The following is an 18,597-nucleotide window of genomic DNA, read 5'->3' as shown; positions in this document are numbered from 1 at the left end:
ATCCTACTGTAGAGTTCCATCCTATTATAGAGAGTTCCATCCTACTGTAGAGATCCATCCTATTGTAGAGAGTTCCATCCTACTGTAGAGAGTACCATCCTACTGTAGAGTTCCATCCTACTGTGGAGAGGCCCATCCTACTGTAGAGTTCCATCCTACTGTAGAGTACCATCCTACTGTAGAGTACCAGCCTACTGTAGAGTTCCATCCTACTGTAGAGTGTTCCATCCTCCTGTAGAGATCCATCCTACTGTAGAGAGTTCCATCCTACTGTAAAAAGTTCCATCCTACTGTAGAGTTCCATCCTACTGTAGAGAGTTCCATCTTACTGTAGAGAGTTCCAACCTACTGTGGAGAGTTCCATCCTACTGTGGAGAGTTCCATCCTATAATAATTTAGGTAGACCATGCCTTGTTGCTGGACATTTAGGTTAATCCCAATCTTTTGCTGTTTTAAACAAGACACTTTCCATTTTTATTCAGTTGAGTTGTCTCTGTTTTGATAATTTGAATGTTTTTTTGCTTACTTCTTTGGTGGGTGTTAAAATATTTAGTCCCAAACTTGCTTTGCAAGGGCAAGCTGACCCTCCCTCAGAGTGCAACATCTGAGTTCACTGCTGCCTGGAGGCATGCTTCAGTTTGGCTGAATGTCACTGGTCTGGGAGCCCCTTGGAGGGTCTGGCTACCTGGCCCCAGCAGGAGCTAAATACAGGTGAGCCCTGCTCTAACTGATCATACTGATCTCTGCCCCAAGGACAAGGGTCTGCACAGCCCAGGACAGCTGTTTCCTGCTCCACCTGAGAGCATCATTTTTGTTCCCAGACTTCCTGCTTCCCCAGGATGGAAGCCAAGCCCTTGTGGCCCTGGGGAAGAGAAAGGGAGGAAGTGAAAATATCTTTTCCCAGCTCTTGGCTTTAGTGACAAGGCACCTATTGCATTCAACAGGGCACCGAGGGAGGCCAGGCACATTTGAAAGGAAACTTTGCTGACATTAGCAGAGTCCTACCAGAGGGTGATAAGGCGTGTGTGCATGTGCGTGTGTATGAGGGAGGTGTCGGTGTATATTGAGGCAAGGGGGACTGCTGAGAAAATATTTCTGGTGGCAAAATTGGTTCCTGTGTTTTGTTGCCGTTTCTTTGTACCTATGATGTCCAGAAGGGTTTATACCAGTGTCGGGGGGTGCAATGAGGTGCACAGAGAACAGCCAGACCCAGCAGTGATCAGACAGGTGAGCTAGGATCCCACCCCTGCAACTTCCTAGCTGGTGGGTGACCTTGGGTAGATCTCCTAACCTTTGTCCTTATTGTAAAATTCGGATTATGGGACTTTTTTTTAGCATTGACATCAGGGTTAGATGAGGTTAGGATGGCAGTTCATTCAGTATTCAGTCGACAGATAAATATCACTGTTCTATACACTTTGAAGAAAACCAGTCCCTGCCCTCCTGGAGCTTGAGTTGGTGGGGTGGGTGACAGACAGTAAACCACTAAGCAAGTAAATATGAAATCTGTCTGGTAGTGGGTGACAGGGTCCCTGGAGAAAGGAAAGCAGGCAGGAGGGTGGTATGTTCAGGGCTCGGGGACTGGGAGCCTTGTTGCTTTGCATGTGGCAGTAAGGGAAGGGAAGGAAAGGAGGCGATAATCTGGAGGGACAGAATTTCAGGTAGAGAAAATGACAATTGCAAAGGCCCTGAACCTGGCTCGTACTTAGAAATCACCCAATAAAGTGGCTGGCACTGAGTAAATGCTCTACAGTAGTCATCATCCTGCTTTCCAGCAGCTGTTATAATCTATTAAAAAATACTCATGAGCACCCAGCGTGTGCTAGGTGCTGGGGAACTTTCATTCTAGGGCTTCTGGGGTGTGTGTGTGTGTATATGTGTGTGTGTGTAACCCAGCTCCCTCCCAATAAATAGTGAAGAATAGCCTTGGAGCAGTGCTTTAAATTACAAAGCCCAGCAAAACGTTTTAAAAATCTTCACGCAAGGATATTTTTCCATTGATTTTCAGAGACAGTGGAAGGGAGGGGGGAGGAGGAGAAGGAGGGGGGAGAGAGAGAGAGAGAGAGAAACATTGATGCAAGAGAGACACATCAATTGGTTGCCTCCCACATGTGCCCCGACTGGGCTGGGGTCAAACCAGTGAGCCACGCCAGCCAGGGCCCAGCAAAACTTTTAAAAAACAACTCCTTTTGTCCATACCCTGTTGTAAGAGTCCCAGGATCTGGAACACACAAATCGTGGAATTTGCCTCCAGGGGAGAGGTGAGGGGAAGTGTGTTGCCTGAAGACCTTTACAAATGACTCAGCAGCAAGGCTGGGACTCATACCCAGGACTCCTGCCTTCAAGCACCTTCCAGTGTCTTCCTTTGTCATTGGCTCTCCTGCTTTCAAGTGGTTATCAGAAATGATACAATCGAGAAAGCATATAAATAGATTGGGCTGAGTAAACTCATTTTGGAGGGAAGCAGAAGAGCTGGATTCTCCAGTCCCCTGGTGGGTGACGTGAGGACTGAGGCAGGGCAGCTGATGTTTCCCTGAGGCTAGGCTGGCTCAAATGGGTCATTTGGAGAGGGGAGATAACGCTGAAGCTGGTAGTAGTTTCCTGGATGTCCTGGGCCAGCCTTGAGCACTTGGGGGCCCAGAAAAGCTGCAAATGGGAGCACACAGTCTGGGAAAGCTCATGGCCTCTGGCTTTGGCTCACTGTTCAGCCCTGTGAATCTGGTGTAGAGCATGCACTGGTGTGGGGCTCATTGGGGCAGTGGCACTATCTGTGTGGATGGGGCTGGGTATAGTCAGAGCAGGCTAACTGCTATAACCACCAGCCCCACACCTGGCTTACTTCATGCATCACATTTTACTTCTTGCTTATGTCACAGTCCAGTCCGTGTTTCTGCCCCCTGCAGGGCCTCATTGAATGAGGGGTGGGGAGCGGGAGCAAGCACCAGGCAGAGCCATTCACATAGCTCCCCCAAGTGCCCCAGAGGCTGGGCCCAGCTGAGCTGTGTCCATGACAAAGGAGACCAGTGGTCTGGAGGTCTCCAAAGTACCAGCAGCAGAGCTGCTTCCCTGGAAGGGACATTCAACCACATGGTCTCTTCTGGCTCCTGGGTTTGAGCTTGGTGGCAGGTCAGGAAAGTTTGCAGTCTTCTCTCTGGTGGGGAATAAAACAGAATAAGCAAGGGATGGAGCACTGCACTCCTGATCACTATGACATTTATTGTCCACTTGCCGTGTGCCAGGCATAGTGCTCATTTAGTTTTCCATACAATCCTATGAGGTAGGTATTATTATCCCCATTTTACAGATGCTGCAACCAACTCAGACAAAGATTGGGAGTAGATTGAGTTCAGAGGCAAAGGCAGGTCAGCTCCATGCTCCATGGATGTGTGTGCATTTGTTGGATACACATAAATGATTTTAGCCTCTTACAGAAACATCTTAGTTGAAAATCAGTGGGCTTATCAGTTTAGTGTTTGCCAATGTTTGGCAGACATTCCTTTGTGAATTTGTCAAGTGAGTTCAGGGAACTGGTGTTGGAAAGTGAATGCCAAGTATTTGTAAAGGGTAAGCACCAGGTACTAGTTTGTGAGTTGAGTACCAGATACTGTGTGTGCAAATGGAGTTCCCCTGGTACTGTGTTTGCAAAGGGGGTGCTCCCAGGTACCCTGCATTTGCAAATGAGTTCTTCCAGGTACCACACTTATAAAGTGAGTATCTCAGGTATGGGGCTTGCAACTGGAGCACTCCCAGGTACTCCACTTGCAAAGTCAGACATAATATTTGCTCTCCAGAGACTCACAGTTAAATTGGGGTATACTGTAAACTACGATACACTGTAGAGCAGAACACGTGTGCTTTGTCTACTGTTTGGAGGGAGGAAGAAGTGCTGTCATAGGGGCAGGTGGTTTCAGGAAAGACTTCATAGGAGAGAGACTTGTGGATGGACAGCTAGGGTTGAGATGGGCAGAGATGGGGATGGGGTCCAGGGATGGGAAAGGGCAGAGGGAGAGCAGTGAGCAAAGGAGGAGAGACCAGAGCAGCTGGGGCACGTTTCAGATGGTCTGTGACTTTCTCCCTGAGTGGTGGACACCTGAGCACCATAACAGAGTGTAGGAGGTAAAGATGGAGCTAGGGGCCATGGTCAGGGTGAGGTTGGTGTTGGATTCACCAAGGCATGTTTGAGCCAGGAGGACCCTGATCGTGATGCAGAGGGATGTGGTATGTGACCTCCAGCTGGGAGCCCGGGATGCCCTTGAATGGAAACTTTGGCAGTGCAGGAATCTAAGTGACCAGGGCCAGGTGTTAGTCACAATAGTGACCACTGAAGCAGCCACTCACGAGCATTCTTTTTGCCAGGAGTTGTGCTAGGTGGTCACACTGGTAATCCCTACAACAACTCACCAACATGCTGTTACTTTCTCCATTTTACAGATGGGAACACTAAGGCTCCCTTTCAGCAGACATTCTTTGGCTGAATGAATGGATGAATGAAGGCAGGAAGGAGTGAATGAGGCTTTTGCAGGTGGCTACTTGGGAGGTCCCTCCTGTTGAAAGGGGAGAGGGAAGAGCCACATCGAGACCTCCACCTGCCACTTCCTTGTAACCCTGTATGTCTCTGGCCCTCTGTGTGCCAAACATGTCACACCACTCCCTTCTCTAGGGCTGCCAAGGCAAAAGGAGAGAGTGTGGGCAGTGGATTTGCGTGTTGCCAGGCACATGGTACACATAGCCAACCTTGGGATGGACACAGGCCGGAGAAGTCCTGGCCCACTGCGCTGCCCATGAAGCTGCTGGGCCTGGGTGGCAGGTCTGGAACTCCTAATGAGCTTCCCCCAGAGTCCTCTGGTGCTTTCCAAATCCTGGGCCTGAAACCTCCCCTGTGAACTTCGGTTCAAAGGGCTCCCCTTCTGGAACCTTCTTTGATGGAGGTCTGGTTGGAAGACCCAACTGGCTGTTGGGCTCTTGAGAAGGCAGCACCATCGGGCCAAGGCCCAGGGCAGGAGTGGTACTCCACTTTGTGTCTGCAGTGGAGTCTGGGCTGGCGTCTGTGGGGTGGCAGGGATAGGGTTGCCCCATTGGAAAGAGGAACAGTGACTTGTGTTGTGACGGCTATTTGTTGCTCTTGTTGGCTTGTGTTTTATGACCCTATAGCTGAGACTTGCTTTGGGGCTGGGAAAATGAAAGAGTTTGAACTGCTCCAGCAGTCTGGTACTGGGCTTGGTGACCCAAGCAGGGTCAGCCCATGGGGTCAGATGGATCAGGACAGTAGCAATGATTTCCTCCAGCCATGCAGAGTCCTTGGGCGTATTTGTGCAATTAATCTTCACTCCAGCCCCTGAGGCTCCAGCTTACAGGTGGGAAACCCGAATCCCTGAGAGTTTCAGGTTACACAACTGGAACCCAGATGACCTGGCTCCAGAGTTCTTTCCCACAGCACCATGATGCCTTCTGGCTGGGGTTGGGACACAGGAGCCTGGGCAGTGAGGACTACTCACCAGCAAGGCAGTGGTAACAATAGTGAACACTTACACAGCGCTCACTATTCTGAGCCCTTCATGTAGATGAGCTTGTTTCATCCTTATGATGCCCTTGTGAGGTGTCATTGTCCCATTTTACAGATGAGCAAACCGAGGCCCAGAGTGAGGAGATCACTACTTACCTAGATTATAATGCTGGAGGTGGGATTTGAACTCAAGCCATCTGGCTCCAGAGTATAACTACATGTGGCTTGTGAGCAGGGCTGAAGAACAGAGGGTCAGAAAGGCCCAAAGTGGCCAGGGCCAGCTCCGCTGAGAGGAGGGCCTTGCAGAATGGGGAGGGCATGGACAGAGCAGAGTGTTACACACTGGGGGTTTGGTGATCTCTCTGCAGATCCACCTCTTGAAAAGCTGTGGCAGAGGTTTGCTCCTTACCTGCCCTTTGTTGATCTTGGGATAGTGCATATGGCCTCTTGGAGCCTCAGTTTACCTGCCTGATTTGGTCTGACCCTGAGGAGCTGCCCTTGAGAGCTGGCTGTGATGACTTGACCACGGTGAGCGTGAAGTCCAGAGTCCGAAAAGGAGGGCACACCCTACCCTTCCTGCTGTGTGACTCAGCCCCCACACCTGGAGCTGGGGCACAGCACCTCTTCCCTCTGCCTTGGTAACAGCCACCGGCCCCTGGAGTCTACCCTGACCCCCAGCAGGAGTGAGGCTTGCTCCCTGCAGCATGGTACTTCCCCAGCTGGGTGGCAGTTGTCTTCTCTACTAGCTCTTCACCTCCACAATTATACATTAAAACGAAAATAATCACAGGATAGTGATGATTTTATAAACTAAAGGAGGAAAAATTCTCCCATAATTCCACCACCCAGAAATCCCCCATGTGAATATTTTAGGGAATAGCCACCTGTGCTTTTTTCTTAGATGAGTGTATGCGACACGGCGGGGTCATTTGCACAGTGAGTAGGGGCCAGACATTCATAAACGCTGTCATTTTTTTTACATTATCTCAAAGAGTTTTAATTTTGGACCTATTGATATTGGGGCCTATCCTGAGCATCGTAGGATGTGGAGCAGCATCCCTGGCCTCAGCCCACTAGTTGTTTATACACTGCTCTCCTCAGTTGTAATAGCCCCAAATTTTGCCCACAGACACTGTCCCATGTCCCCTGGGGGGCAATGTCACCAGTTGAGAACCCCTGTGGTAACTCATTTAACAGCCCATCTACCCTGAGAGGTCCTATTGGACAGAGTGGCCCTGGCTGTGGGCTGGCCCCTGGAGCTCTTGCTCCTGCCCCACCTTAACCTTGCTGCTTTGGAAACTGGCACACAGAGGAGGTAACCAGGAAGTATGCAGGGGCTGCCGGAGCCTGATCTCTGTGTCTGGCGTGGCGTGGCGTGGGGCCGAGAGCCAGCAGGGACCCTGGAAGGAAATCCCACTGGCCAGGGCATTAGCAAGCTCCCCACACTTTGATCCCTCTGAGTGGCCCCCCTGCTGTCCCTGCCTTTGCCTGATGACTCAGGACTTCAGAGATCTGGATTGTTGAAAGGGGAATTGCATCATGCCAATAAAAAAAGAAAGAGAAAAACCAGCATTAGAAAGTTACGATGTGAGGAAAATGACTTTGAAACCTGCTTCTTGCATCCTGTCTAAGTTAAAGCATTTTGGGTGGGGGAGGGGGAGGGGGGAGGAAGAGGTACAGTAAAGAGAGAGAGTGGGCTGGGGTAGGGACCTGGCTATATGGTTCTTCTAAAAAGGCCTTCAACTGCTTGACTCAAGCCCCTCCCAGGGCTGTGCTTTGAGTCCGTCTGCTTTTTGGAGCTAATTGAGCCACACCACCAAGAAAGATATAGAAAGGAAGCTTCTGGAGTATGTGTGGGTCCTGTGCCAGCAGGTGGGGTGAAGGGGTGAAGGTCTTAAGCTAGAGAGTGTTGCAAGGAGCAGAGGTCTGGGGGTTCTTTTAATGCCCCAGTGGTAAGCAGGGTGCCCTCTGAGCCAGGGGGCCGAGCCCTGGCTGGGTGTTCTTGCATACCTGGATCAGCATTCAGGGCAGTCTTGCTTGAAGGGGCCTGCGCTGCAGAGTGGGGAGCAGCAAATGCCCTGCCCCCACTTTGGAACCCCTGGGTGGAGGTGGAGGTGCTAAACACCCTGCCTCCCCAGGTTTGTTCTTCCCTAATGGGGGCTGGCCAGTGTTATTTGCATTCTGACACTTGATATTAGGCCAGGTAACCAGCAGTGGAATCCAGCTCTCAGCTTCTTCATCCGCAAGCTGGGGATAAATAGTAGCCACCTCTGCCTGGCCGGTCGTGGCTCATAGATTCAGCATCAGCCTAGGATCCAGGAGATCGTGGTTTGGTTCCCGGTCAGGGCACGTGCCCGGGTTGTGGGCTCGCAGCTGATCAGTGACGACTCTCTCATCATTGATGTTTCAACTCTCTCCCTCTCCGTTCTTCTCTCTGAAATCAATAAAGATATATTAAAAAAAAAAAATAGTAGCCACTCCTCAGGGTTGTCCTAAGAAGAGAGGAGATAAGATATGGAAAGAGCTTAGTAGAGTGCCAGGCATACTACTCAATAATACCCACTCCGTCGTCACCACCAATTTTACCATGACTGCTGCTTCTGCCTGCTGATGTTCCGGCTGCTTGCTTCAACTGAACTTCTTGAAGGCAAGGTCCTTTCCATCCAGGTATACCAATGTCACTAGAAACCTTTGGCTGAATACACTCCGCCCTCTATATCTTTGGGTTTCGGCATCCACGGATTCAACCAACCACAGATGGAAAATATTCATATTCAATACAAACCCCGGGGGGGGGGGGGAGGGGGCTGGGACACGAAGAGCGGGGAGTTACATTGTTGCTGATGTGTACTGTGTAGTTAGACCTACCATGGTTGTGGTGGTTCAGTCTGTACTGAACATGTACAGACTTTTTCCCCCGGTCATTATTCCCTAAACAGTGCAGTATAACAACTCTTTACACAGCATTTACATTGTATTAGGTATTATAAGTAATCTAGAGATGATTTAAAGTTATATTGGAGGATGTGTGTCTATTATATGCAAATACTACACTATTTTATATAAGGGACTTGAGTATCCTTGGATTTTGGTATCTTCAGGGGGTTCTGGAACCAATCCCCTCAGATACCGAGGGACCACTGTAGTTCCTTATATGGGGCATCTCCAAGTCCCAGGCATTGCAATCTTTGAAGGGTCAGAAAAGCATCCCACGTTTTCTTGGAAACCCTGGCTCTGTTTGGCGACTTTGGAGCTTTTCTGTCAGTAGAACCTCCAGCAAGTGACCTTATGCACCTTGGGCAGTGAGACCTGGAATGGACTCTCAGCCCTGGCCCCAACCCCAGCTACCACAACCCTGACTCCAGCAATAAAGAAACCCACAGCTGGGAGACTTAAGATATTATTGGTGGTTTTCACCTCAGCTTTCAGCAGCAGTGCTTGGGAAATATGATTTTGATCTTGGAAAATATGATTTTAAAAACAGAATTGAAAGTTGCTTTTATTTTTTCAACAATATTGCCCCTGACACATGCACAGGGCCTGAATGGAGGCATCCAGTCTGAGCATGCCAGTGGGGACACCACTCACGGCCCTTCCAGGAGGCACATGTGTGGATATTTCAAAGCCCCTGCTCCAGAGTGGGCTTTCCACCATTGATGACAGAGCCCAGGAAGGCCTCTTCTTTCTGGGTAGCTCACTGTGTAGCCTTGGCCTCACGCACACCGTCAGCAGTGATGCTGTTGTCAGGGAAGGAGGCAGCTGCTTCGGAGCCCTGAATATTGAGAACTAGACCCATTGACAGGTGGCTTCATGGAGTTTGAGTCTGCTTGTTTTGTCCCCATGCTCCCATCCCATAGGGTAAGGAAGTCTCCTTCCTATTGGATGAAGACTGGGGGCTCTGAGTTCCCACAAGCCCCCTGCCTTCTGAGAGGTGGGGTCTAGCCCCCTGGCCATCCCAGGAAGGATTAACACTCCATTCTTGTCCTTTCTTCTCTGTGCCCTGTGGCCAAAGGGGACCACAGGGAGAGATGGAGACCTTTCTTCAGGGTTGCCATGGGTGGGGTGGGCATTGTCCCTCAGCCACAGCTCCTGCCCTATCACCCCCATCAAGGCTTCTGCTCCTTCCCCTTGTCCCTTCAGGCCTAGGGGTAGGAACACATGGGATAGAAATGGGGTGACCAACTGTCCTGGCCTGCCTGGGACTGACCCAGGTGTTTGCATCCAAGTTCTGTGTTCCAGGAAACCCTCCAGTTCCAGGCAAACTGGGACAGTTGGTCACCCTAGGTAGAAAAACCATCTCATGTGCTGTCACTGTGCTCTGCCCACATTATGCTATGTTGTCCTTTTGTTACAGTTTCTTCAAATGACACCATTTTGTGTCTGCCGTCTGTTTCTCCCCAGGGCCCTGGCTGATGCCCTGGGAGCTTCAGAAGGATGGAGTTGTTTCAGGGCCTCTCTTAGAGTTTATAGTAATCAAAGGGACTGTAATGCTAAGCATTGGAAAAAGAAATTAATCTCTTGCACTTGAACTCTTTTTTTTTCAAAAATATGTCCCCTTGAAAAAGACAAATGTGATGATGACGACCATTATGATGGTAGCAGTGGCCCTTTATTTGCCCACTTACTTGGGCTTGTTGGGTTAAGAACTTTGATGCACTGTTAGGTTTAATTATTATGACAGTCCTATGAAGACTTTCCAAGATGAGGAAACTGAGGCTTACTGAGGTGGACTGGTAACATGCTCAAGGCTTAGGATGGGTAAGAGGTCAGGCCAGGGTATGAACCCTTATGGAGCTCCCTGTGAGCTTAACTATGCTTACTAATGAGGTGTTTTACAGCCCAGGCCAAGCCAGGCAAACCCACACTTTTGCTGCCTCTGGCTTGGATGGGGTGTTTTATTGGGTGTGCAGGCATCATGATGTTTTCCAGAGTCCGCTTGCTACCATGTGGCAGGGTTGTGTGCATGAAGCACGTAGGACTGGCTGTTCGGCCAGTTTTGGCTTTGCTGAATGCAGCTATGGCCAGTATTGGAAAATGTTAGTCTGCTCTTTCCTTTTTTCACCCTTCCCCCTTTAAAATTTTGTAATTAGAATCAGAGTGGATAGAGTTGGAAGAGAACCTTTAGGTCATCTAGTTCTAGGATGGCAAATATATGCACAGGTGCTGCTTTGCCCAGGGTAGACATTACTAATCAATCCTGGCATAATCAGTCTTCCTCTGTGAGCCTGGAGTTAGGCACTATTAATCAGTTGTTGGCTTGCAACACTTCTCCCACTGTAGATTAGGAGGAACCTGAGACTATGAGAAGTTAAATGACTCTCAAGGGAGCCAATGGGGTTGTGGAGCCTGCTGCACACCAGGAAGTTCTCTGTTGAGAGATGAGTTTGGGTTAAAAGTCTGATGTCTAAATAAAGTATGGGGTAGTGGGAAGGACCGGTGTTTAACATAGCAGTGCATGGATCTGGTTTTAAATCCCAGTTCTGCCTCTTACTCGTTGTAACTTCAGGCTAGTCATGTGATTTCTTGGAATCTGGTCTGTGAAACTGGAAATTATAATCTGTATATCCCCGGGTTGTGAAGAATCAATGACACGGAATGCTTATTTGGCATCTAGCAGATACTGATCCAGGTCTGATGTAGGGTGCACTACTATAGGCTTGGCATGTGGTGGGAAAGCTGTGTAGGTGAGGCCCTGCCCTCAGGGAGCTTTCTGCCCTCATGAAGATAAGTCCTGATTCAAGTAATGCTGGTTTTCTTTCTTCTTCCTTCTATGAAATTGTATTGTTATTATTTTTTCAGAGGCCTTTGAAATTGTTTTTTGTGTTTTTTTAAATAACTCTTCTCTCTCATTTACTTAAATTTTGGCCTGTTTATGCTTCCCATGACTTGCTTTGGGAAGCGATTAATTTTTTTTTTCATTCCTGGTCTCGTTTCCATTCTCATATCAGGGCAGTTGGTCAGCGAGTTGGTTTGTCAGTCACAGACAACCAAAGTGACAGAATCTTCCCTACTAAATGGATGTGTCAGGACACTGAGTCTTAGACTTTTTTGGAGTGACACACTCCTTTTGAAAATTTGATGTAAGCTGTGGACCCTTCTGCTGGCAAAATGGTAAGATGCTAGGCTCAAAAAATGTAGTGTCTCTCATATAGGCATTCTCAAGGATTGATTTGTGGACCCCCCCTCCCAGCACCGCTACCAGGTTATAAACCAGCCTGGGGACCTATGACACTTTACTAGCAGGAAATGGAACTTTGCTTGGACATACACGTGTAAATGATTAAAAAAATGCTTCATTAAATATGAAAGATCAATGTTTTTATTCAGAGTTTTGCTCCTTTGGCTGGGCAAATGATTTGTCCACGTAGCGTTTATTTTCTAATGCTTGTTAAGCTGTGTTTAGTCTTCTTGGTCATGGTGAAATATTTTTTCTTTTATCCTAGTCTGGAGTTTCAAGGTTGGCACTTCTTGCCCTGAAAATGTTTATTTTAAAGATTTAGAACAGTTCTTCACTCTCTGATAAGGCAGAGCGCATCACTGCAGACGCGCTTTGGTGGAGCACAGGGTGATTCCGCCTGCATCGCAGATGGTGGCTCAGTGCTGAGCCCTGCTGAGCACGCAGAGCGACCTTGGGCCACCTCACCTCCCTGACCTGTAAAGTTGGGAGACAGACTGACCACAAACCCCTGGTGGTCAAGGATTAAGGAATAGCCAGCATGAAACAAAAATAAGGCCGGAGAATATTCCAAAAGGCCATGGCGGATTTTGAATTTGATCGCCTTGAATTTGACTCAGAAGGACGGATCCTTTGCACTGTAAGAGGTTGGTGTTTTTATTGAGTCTATTATGGAGGCTGCCTGGCAGATCAGCTGAAGTGAGCTGAGGTCCTGTATGAGGTGCAGGACACATACAGTTCTAATGTGCGTCTTCCTCCTGGATAGAGAAGACGTTAAGGAGGCTGAAGAGCATAGTTAAAAGAAACCAAGGGTCTTCCTTGGTAAATGAGTTCCCTTCTTGTCTTTGACTCTTCTAACATTAGCCAGGCGCCCATCTTTAGCCACACCTTGGAATGAAACATGATTTAAATGACTGGAGAGAGAGGGCTCCATGGGACCATTTCAGTGACATGGAATTTTGCTGGGATGATTTCTTTTCCATTGAATTTTGCATTTGTGTGTTCTTAAGCCAAAAAAAGGAGTTGAACTTACCCTTTTGTTTGCTTCATTACTCCCACCACTTTTGGCAGTTTGGAGGGATGCAGTTGTGTGTGTGTTTTAATGACTCTCAACTTTGTTTTTATATTTATTTATTTATTTATTTATTTATTTATTTATTTATTTATTTATTTATTTATTTTAAAAATATATATTGATTTCAGAGAGAAAGGGAGAGGGAGAGAGAGACACACATCAATGATGAGAGAGTCATTGATCGGCTGCCTCCTGCACACCCCCCACTGGGGATCGAGCCAGCAACCCGGGCTTGTGCCCTGACCGGGAATCGAACCACAATCTCCTGGATCCTAGGTCAATGCTCAACTGCTGAGCCACACCTGGCCAGGCTCAACTTTGTTTTTAAAAGTGTGCTGTGCACATGGAGGCCTCTCCCCTCCCTGAAGACCAGTTGTCAGGGGCTAGACTGGGCAAAATAATGAATCTACCATTTCTTTAGTACCCACTATGTGCTAGGTGCTTTTGTACCTCATCCCATCCTTGTAGCAATCCCCTGGGCTGGGTAGTGTCCCTATGTTACTGGATTGGTGACAGACCCTTGCCTTTATGGTCACACAGTGGCAGGTCAGGGAGCTGTGATTCACACCTAGGTCAGGCTGACCTGAGCTCATGTGCTTTATCCTAAGCCCTGTACTTCTCCTGTGATGTCAAGGGACTTCCTGGATGTTCTTTATGTGTCCACCCTTGTAAGAATCTACTTAAGGCAAAAGAAGTGGGCCTTGGTTGGATGACAAGGAAAGAGCTGGAGAGTTCTGTTTCTCCAGCTCAGCAGCCTCCCTGCTGAGCTCAGGTGGGGGCCAGGATTGCCCCAGCCCTCCTGGTCACTGGCTAGGGTGGCCTTCTCTAGGCTGCCAGCTCTGGGAGAAGTTAAGGCTCTGTCTGCCTTACAACCATGTGACCTTCCAGGACAGCCCTGGCCAGTATGGAAAGGAAGGAGGAGTACAGAGAAGGTAGCTCTCTTATCAGTCCCTCTGTTGCACAGGTGAGGAAACCGAGGCTCCGGGGGAGGGTGGCTTGGCGTGGCCCCTTAGATGAGAGGAGTAGCCAGGCTGAGCGTGAGCTCTTCCTCGGAAGTGTTTATAGCCCATGTATCTGGAAGAGGTATATCTTGGGTTGGTGTCATAAGCTGGAGGTATACACCTGCCAGCATCATCCTAGAATCAGCTCTGTGTCAGGAGACTAAAGAACAGATCCAGTCACTGAGTCTACATCTGGTCTGGTGGGGCCTTGTGAGATCGTCTAGGCTGAAGTTTTTATTTTGCAGTTGGGCAAACCGAGGCCCAGGGAGAGAGACTGCCCTGGTCATCATCATCTCCCCCCCCTCCCCCGCCGGTACAGCTCTGGTTTTCTCACTTTATCTACTACATGGCACCACGGCCAAGTTATTTATTTATTTAGGCATTGGAGATTCTGAGTGTGTGTGTTTTTTATTGTGGTCAAATATATATAACATTTAGCATTTTAACCATATGTAGGTGTACAATTCACTGGCATTAAATACATTCACAATATTGTGTTACCATCCTCACTTTCTATATCCAAACTTGTCACCGTCCCCAATGTAAACTTTGTACTATTAAAGACTAGCTCCTTTCCCACCCCCCACTCTCTGGCTACCTCTATTCTACTTTCTGTCCCTGTGAACTTGCTTATTCTAGGCACCTCATGGAACCGTACAATACTGTCCTGCTGTGTCTGGCTTATATCACTTAGCATAGTGTTTTCAGGGTCCACCCATGTTGTAGCATATATCAGACCTTCGTTCCTTTTTATGACTGGATAGTATTCCATTGTATGAGTAGACCACATTTTGTTTATCTGTTCATCCGTTCAGAGACTCTATGTTGTTTCCATGAAACTTTTGGCTTTATGATTACTACTGTCATGAATCTGCAGGCCAGTATCCATTCGGGTTTCTGCTTTTAGTTCTTTTAGGTATGTACCTAGGAGTAGACATTTATTTTTTAAAAACATTCATCTCCCTCTCCCCCATTACATTGGGAACTCAGGTTCATCATAGAATAATTAGAAAATACAAATAAAAGAAGAAAAGAAAATTTCCCGGAATGCTAACGCTCATGTTTTTCTGGAACGTTCATTTGTGTGTGCTGTTTGCCCCATCCACACAGCATTATGTTATATAAGCATAGTCGTTGGTAGTGTGGGATGGACCTTCATTTAGAAATGTAAAAACCTTTGTGTAAGGCACTGGGATAGAGGGAGGAGGAGCCACTTGGTCCTTGCAACCCAGCTAAACGTTCACTACTTCCAGGAAGCCTTCCTTGTGGGTGCAGGATGCATCCCCCTGTCTGTGACTGCTATGTCCTGCTTTGCCTGTTCTCTTTCCTATTATCTGCCCGCTACTTTGGACTGTCGAGTCCTAGGAGGGCTACCCAGCACAGTGCCTGGTCATGGTTGTCACTCAATAAATATTTGTTGAATGAGTGAATAAAGAAGTGGCCTAATGAATGAGTGGAATTAGTAAGCGAGGTTGATGAGTAGTGTGGGGTCCTCTCAGACTGTACCCTTTTGCCCACAGCCTATAGCCGGCACGCTGGGCAGAGTACCCTAGCACAGTGAGTTGCCCTCTTCCAAGTCCCCGCTCCCATCTGTGGGGAAGGCAGAGCCTGTCCTGCAGTGGAGGCAAGGCAGTCCTTGAGAAGCTGGGTCTACACGGTCCAGTTTACTCCCAACAGTAGGGCTTTGCGTGTTCCCTCACTGCACAGATGTTTGCACAGGGTTTCATGTGTGTCAGGGACTTGGCTAGGGGCTGGGCTGTGGGGAAACCAAAACAGGGTTCCCCTTCAAGGACCTTACATTCTAGAGGGGAAGACACCCTTGTACAAAGGACATGGTAATTTCATATAGTAATAAATGTGATGGAGAAAAATACATGATATTCTTTTTTTCCTCTCTTCTCTTTTTTCAATTTCTATTTTAAAAAAAAAGAAATCCAGTTGGCTGTTTCTTGGTGGATTGTCGGCCAGGGATATATGTGCAGCTATGGGGTTAGACTCCCAGCTCCGCTACTTGCTAGCGGTGATCTTGGCAATGATCTTGAGCTTTGAGAGCCTTAGTTTTCTTGTCTGTATACGAAAGATAGTGCTATGCCTGCTTCCTGGGGTTATGATGAGGCTTCACAGCGACGTTGCTCAGAGAGCACAGTGCCTGGCACATTGCGAGTTCTCAGTGCTTGCTGCTGTTGTTGCTATGAACCTGCAGTCACTGAATAATGGGGCTGCCAACTGTGCTGTTTTAAAATGACGAAACCTGTCCCATCCAACGGATTGGTTCACTGGAGAGGGGCTAGTAGGGCATTGAATGTGTAGACTCGGCACAGCATCACTTCCCTGATGCTTTGGCTGAACTGAATTTGTTCAGCACTCCCTCCCTGCATCAGATTGTCTCCTCCCTGGGAACGGGAACAAAAGGGCCCAGCTCTGAAAGAGGCCCTTGTTCCCTCACCCAGCTCGGGAAAGCCAAGGCGAGTGTCTGCAGCCAGTTCCAGGAGCTCTGCGGCAGGGCCGGCTCTTCCCTTTTTCCTTTGCCTCTTTGGGGCCAGTCTTCTGGTTAGCTGATTTAGGTGACGTGAACATACAGGAAAACAAACAGAGAGACAGAAGCCCCCAAACTGCCCTCTGAGGCACACTTGCCCTTGCCAGGGCAGGGACAGGGACCTTTTCAGGCACAGAGGGTTTCTTTAATGGAACAAGTTTCCAGTTTGTCAGGCAGTGGCTTGGTGAGGTTGCGTGGTGCTGCTTGCCCGTGTGGCCAAGCCCGAGTGGCCAAGCCCGAGTGTGGGTGTTGGACCAGTGTTTGCTGTCCATCCCTGCCACTCACCATGGGGCCCAGGTGAGTCCCTCAGTGTCTGTGAGTACCAGGTCTGGCATCTCATCTGCAAATGAGGCGCACAGCAACCCTGGCCTTGTCAGGGAGGTGAGGGACCTGTGAGTACATGCAGGGCTGGGGCTCACCACACAGCAGCCCAACAACACTGCCCCCCAACAAGGGTGCCACCTCTGTCTCAACACAGGTGTCCCCTCCACCATCCTCCCTCACCCCCAGGAGAAGGAGGGAGGATTTGTATGCTGTCCCTTCAAAAATGCCATTTCTACCCAGGTTCAGGTCTGGGAAGAACTGGAATTTAGTGTTTTACCCTTCCTGGGGCTCCCTTTCTGCTCCTGTGGGCCAGGGACCTGATGAACAATACTGTGATGTGCACAGTTGGGGGCTCTCTGGAGTCTGAGGTGACAAGAAGAGGCTGGGTGGGGGCTGGGGGTGAGGAGAGGTCATAATTCTTCCTTTCCCCAGGATCAGCTCTGTTCCCGTGTCTGAAGTGAACTAAAGTTGGCTTGTACCCTTACCTGCCCATCCACTCACACATTCAGGTGATGTGCTCTGTTCTAGAAGTAAAGAGGACACATGCACAGGCCTGACTTCCAGTCCCAGGCCTGCCCTGTTTCCTCCTGTACTGAGCCTTCTGCACAAGGTAAGGTGGGAACGCAGTGAGGAAGTGTACCCAGTGCCTGTGTCCTGCCTCCTCCGGGCGTGCCAGGGGCTTCTCACTTGGTGTTTAGGCATCGTGTCTGAAGCTTGCACTAATGGAGTACCTACTGGGTACCAGGCGTTGTGCCAAAGGTTGGGAATACAGAGATAGCTGGAGGAGGGAGAGCCATGGATGGTTGGATCTGATGCCCCATAAGACTGACATAAACGAGGTGACGGGGAGCTTGTATGAAGCACTAGGGTTCCCCAGGAGAAAGCTGCTGATGAGAGAAGGGGTGGACTCGGGCCAGGGGGAGAACTCAGGGAACAGTATTCCAGGCTGAGAGTGGCATTGGCAGAGCCTGGGGGGCGGTGTGGCAGTTTCAGGGGAGGGAAACACTACTTGAATCAGGAATATGTTGAGTGGGGTGGGCCCGGGTGAGCTGTCCTGCCTGCTGGGCTCAGGACTTTAGACTTGAACATGGCAGCTGAGTCCCTGGAATGCCTCTAGATGTCTAGTTTCTTCCTTCTTAGCCTTGAAAGCAGCTCTTTCATTGCCCCAACTTCTGATCAGTCTTAGGTCTAAGAACCTGGGAAAGGCCAAGTTGGTGACCAGGGTGGGGCTTAGTTCATTGTCATTGAGGAAATGGACTCTCCTTCAACCTCTGGTGTTGGAGGAAACAGTCAAAGGGCCTGGCCTTGAGGTCATTCTGGACCAGAAGCATCTAGACCCAAGATGCTGGAGAGAACTGTCTGGTATTGGAAGTGCTGAGATTAGTCTTCTGTGGTGAAAAAAACCCCTGGGCCAGTGATCAGAGCAGCAGCTTAGAGTTCACCCTGGGCTCTGCCACTTGCCAGTTGTGTGACCATGGGCAAGAGGCTTAACCTCTTCGAGCTCTTGTTTCTCATCCATAGAATGCAATGAGTAGTGGTATCAATCCCCTGGGCTGCTGAAAGGATTCAGTGAGCTAGTGCATATCCAGTGTTAGCTCTGCACCCAGCACAGAGAAGTGCCTACGAGAAAGAGATAGCTCTTATTATTACTGCTATCACTATTGCTATTACCAAGATTATGTAGGAGAGGGCCTGACTGAGCCCAGGGTGGGAAGGGCCAGAGAGGGCTTCCTAGGGCAGGTGGCATGGAGCTTGGAGTCAGACATTCCCAAGTTCAGGCTCTGCTAGTCTGTAGCTGTGACACTGGGCAGGTTATTGAGATTAAACTGAACCTGCTATTTACATTGTGGACCCCCCCCACCCCACCCCCGCCTTAGTTGTCCCACCTGGAAAGTGGGATAATAATGTTTAATTCCCAGACTGCTGAGGGGATGTAAGAGCTGCCAGGTCAAGGCTCTGTTTGAATCAAGTTTCCTGAAAGTC

General features: G+C 49.0%; 1 protein-coding gene across 2 annotated transcripts in view; it reads left to right on the top strand.

The window, feature by feature from the left end:
- The window catches only part of CMIP (c-Maf inducing protein), a 221,821-nt gene that overhangs the window by 6,658 nt on the left and 196,566 nt on the right, over positions 1-18,597 (top strand). The gene's annotated exons all lie outside the window — the stretch shown is intronic.

This window comes from Miniopterus natalensis, chromosome 18 (genome assembly GCF_054644295.1).
Source record: "Miniopterus natalensis isolate mMinNat1 chromosome 18, mMinNat1.hap1, whole genome shotgun sequence".
Lineage (NCBI taxonomy): Eukaryota > Metazoa > Chordata > Mammalia > Chiroptera > Miniopteridae > Miniopterus > Miniopterus natalensis.
Note: the sequence above shows the minus strand (reverse complement) of the source record. Positions and strands in the feature narration are given on the sequence as shown.